The following is a 4,719-nucleotide window of genomic DNA, read 5'->3' on the forward strand; positions in this document are numbered from 1 at the left end:
GGGTGTGGCACTACTGGGGTGGGTGAGGGGTGTGGCACTACTGGTGTGGAAGAAAACCCAGCGCATCTCTTACTGAGGAGGAGAACGCTAAGACACTCTTTGGTAACATGTAAGACTAACGCTCCTAGGTGGGGTGAGGGTCAACGGGGGGAGGGGAAGGATCCGTCACCATCATCAATCATAGTTATAATGTTTTTCTATACTCTAACAAGAACTGCTTGAAGGCCATCATCAAAACCCCATGATTAATTAGGACTCATCTGAGCTACGTTGTACTGTCCATGTTAAATGCTAATGTAACATAATGTACAGCTTAATACCCAGGCTACGTGGCTCAGGTCCTGGATTAATACGTCTTGTGACTCTCTGGGTTGACCAATGTCTTTTAGTTATAAATAAACTGTATTTTCGAGGACCTACAAGGCAGTGGTACAACCTGCAGAAAAATTCCCGCATGATAGTTTGGTCTTGATATCGAGGAATTAGTTTCCTCTGGTTTAGATTCCTGAAAATTTTCTACTCTGATTCTGTTCTGTAACCAGTGTCAAGAAATGTAACCAGTTTAGATAGAATCTCAGTGTAATTTTGATGCCATATCGGGAGTAATGTTTGTGCTGTAGCTTGAGTGAACCAGTTGGATGCGCTCTTACACCTGTACTTACGAGAAAAATTCAACTTATGACTTTTTTGAGAATCTCGATGTGATGTTTATCATTCTTCAGGTTATGTGTTGAATGAATGTGATGGTACTTGTAGTTCACACACGTAAAACGATAATGATGACAGCTTATTTTCGAACTCAATTTGTATGAGTGAGATGAAGTAAATCTGAATAATACTGTAGCACACTTGATGACATTGTCTCTTTGCATTATTTACCTTGGGAAGTCGGTATTATCCATTCATGAGACGAAGTAAGGAAGACTCATGCTAACATGGGTGTGACTTATGCTAACATGGGTGTGAGTCATGATACCGTAGGTGAGAGTCATGATAACATAGGTGTGACTCACGCTAACATAGGTGAGAGTCATGTTAACATAGGTGAGAGTCATGATAACATAGGTTTGAGTCATGATAAAATAGGTCTGATTCATAATAACATAGGTGTGAGTCATGTTAACATAGGTGAGAGTCATGATAACATAGGTGTGACTCATGCTAACATAGGTTTGAGTCATGCTAACATAGGTGTGAGTCATGCTAACATGGGTGTGACTCATGCTAACATAGGTTTGTGTCATGCTAACATGGTGTGAGTCATGATAACATAGGTGTGACTCATGCTAACATAGGTTTGAGTCATGCTAACATAGGTGAGAGTCATGATATCATAGGTGTGACTCATGCTAACATAGGTGTGAGTCATGATACTGTAGGTGAGAGTCATGATAACATAGATGTGACTCATGCTAACATAGGTGAGAGTCATGATAACATAGGTTTGAGTCATGCTAACATAGGTGAGAGTCATGATAACATAGGTGTGACTCATGCTAACATAGGTGAGAGTCATGATAACATAGGTTTGAGCCATGCTAACATAGGTGAGAGTCATGATAACATAGGTGTGACTCATGCAAACATAGGTGTGAGTCATGATACCGTAGGTTTGAGTCATGATAAAATAGGTGTGAGTCATAATAACATAGGTGTGAGTCATGTTAACATAGGTGATAGTCATGATAACATAGGTGTGAGTCATAATAACATAGGTGTGAGTCATGTTAACATAGGTGAGAGTCATGATAATGTAATGAGACGGATCTTGCAAGAAGAATATTTATATATATAGGAAGAATATTTAGTAAGAGAGTATAAAAGAGAGGAAGATTTTGGTAGCGTGGCCGTGATAGATATTTACACTTATCGTATCTTATACGTCAATACACATCTATTACGTCTTAAGGGCGACTTCTCAAACACCGCTTCGTTACAACTCTTTATTAATTACGAACATGACATGGACACATTAATAATACCTTCTATTGAAGTTACTAGGATATTATATTTACGTTACTAGGACATCATATTACGTTACTAGACACTCTGATTCTCGGACACGAACATGAAATGAATACACCTCCCACGTAAGTAACTCATCCCATGGAAAGCTCTGACAAACACTCACGTGACCTAGGGGAGGCCTAGCAGGTAGTCCTGGGTTGTCTCTATAGGAGACTGCTTAGCTGGGCGCCGGAGGGAAGTCTCGGTCCTGACCGGAGGCGACTGGAGGCGGACCAGACACACCCTGTCCACCGTACACTCCCCACCACCACCACTGGATGAGAAGCAAATAAAGACTCCGAACTACACCAGGAGAGAAATGGAGACGCCCTACTATGAATTCCTAACTTCATCACATGGGGAACAAAAACCTTCTCCAACACCGTGTTTGAGCTGGAGGACCTACCCCGACCACATGGTGCATCTGCAGCTGTAGTGAGGTACTGGATTAACACCCAGGTATGACGCAACGGCCATCCAGACAGTTGGCGCCAACATCAGGTCACAAGAATGTTTACAAGTCCAGCTCAAACATTACCAGATCTATAGTTAATCTATATGTTGACTCTTTGTTTCTTATATTTTGTATTGAAAGCTTTTGTCAATCAAGTGACCCATTCCCCATTTCCACCATATGTAACCTATCACCTCTGTTCATTGTATATTTTCAGCCTTCGGGCTTCCATGTTATCTTAATAAACCGTTAATTATTATTATTATTATTATTACACACACACACACAGTCAAGCAAGATGCCCAGCTGACTGGAAGACCTCATATGTGTCACCAGTGCCCAAGTCAACCTGCCCACAATCTTTAAATGAGCTATGACCCACTGCAATCACCCCAGTATCCAACTTAATCTGTGAAAGTTTCGTGTTTGACTGGGCTTATGCTGATATTGCAGGCGCATAGATCCTCAGCAGTTTGGCAATTTGAAAACTTCCTCCGCCATTCACTGTCTTGTCAGCTTTCTCGACTACATAATAATTATGTAGTGTCCTGCCTAGAAGGAGAGTTGGCAATGAATGGTTGTCAAGGGCAGTTGGTATCAACGGCCGTCTTGATAGATATTGCAAGTCCCATTCATTGACAACTGGGACAACTTTAATGCAGAAGGGAACTTTATGCTAGGGATGGGGTGCATCTGTCTAGGGATGGGGTGGCAACATTAGCTGGCTCTCTCGAGAGGGTAGTTCAAAAGATGTCGAAGTCTTTAAACTGCTAGAAGAGCATATGAGCACGGGGGTGGAGGAGACTGCAGTGGGAGCGGGAAAACAAAGTGAAAGGTTACAGGGGAATATTGCTAGGAATGATGACAAAACTAAATTAGGCAGGGAGTTAAAACCTAAACGCGACAAAGATAGGACTCCGAACACGACTAACTTAAATGTCTACTACGCAAACAGTAGAAGTATGAGAAACAAAATGGATGATATCAGGGCGTTGGTATGTACTGAAAAAATTGATATATTAGCATTCACCGAAACATGTATAAACCTAGACTCACGTGAGTTATCTTTCGAATACCAAATTGCAGGTTACAAATTATTCCATACCTATAGTCAGATTAGGAAAGGCGGCGGAGTAGCAATCTATGTCGGATAATCTGAAGTGTAATATAAATAAGGAAATAAAAACTGAGCGGAATACAGAAATAATTTGGATAGAATTAATCGATGGTAGGGAAAAATTAATCACAGGAATAATATATAGACCTCCTAATCTTGATAGAATTAATGAGCGATTTATTTGGGATGAATTGCGCAGGGCTTCCATAGTCTGTATAGTAGGCGACTTTAACTTTAGCCAAATAGACTGGATTGACCTTACGGGTAACTCAGAATCATGGGATTTTCTTGAAACAATCCAGGATTGTTTCCTAAGCCAACATAGTTCTGTTAAACAGAGAAAACCTCATTAGTAATGTCGAGGTAGGGAACTAACTTACTAACAGCGATCAGAAAGAAATAAGATTTAAATTAGAATTTCAGAGCAGCAGCAAGGAAAATTCCACTGAAGTCCCAGATTTCAGAAGGGCAAACTTTGATAGTTTTAAGAGACAGCTGAGAGAAGGGGTATCACGCTTGGGGATGAATTACATGACCTCACACAATGTACCCACAGAGGGCGACCTCACCTTACCTGGAGACCTGACGGTTGAGGATGACCTGATCACGAGATCTGAGGTTAACGAGTTCCACAACAAGTTAAATAATGAGTTATTTAATGCACAAAGGCAGAACATACCATACAGAAAACTCAGATCAAACAACAATGACTCTAAGTGGATAAATAATTATTTAAAGAATATTATTGGACAAAGGAAAGCTATAGGTTGGATAACAAATGCTGGTGAAGTTTACCTCCGAGATTGTTATTATAAAGTATTGGCCGGTAGGGTTAAGACCGAGATAAGAAAAGCTAAGAGAAATAATGAACTAAAGGTAGCAAGGGAGGCGAAGTCAAACCCCAAGGGATTCTATCAAATGTATCAAACTAAAACACGAGAAAAATTGGACCAATACAGTCATATACCGGCGAGCTAAATGATAACGGCGGAGAAATGAGCAATAATCTGAATCATATTTTTCAACAGTTTTCACCACCGAAAATTTATTCATGATACCCGAGGTACCGACTCTATACAGAGACAGTGAAGAAAATAAATTAAGCGAGATAGTAGTGACTAGTAGCGATGATTGTAAGCAA

Source organism: Homarus americanus, unplaced genomic scaffold (genome assembly GCF_018991925.1).
Source record: "Homarus americanus isolate GMGI-L3 unplaced genomic scaffold, GMGI_Hamer_2.0 scaffold29226, whole genome shotgun sequence".
Classification (NCBI taxonomy): Eukaryota; Metazoa; Arthropoda; class Malacostraca; order Decapoda; family Nephropidae; genus Homarus; species Homarus americanus.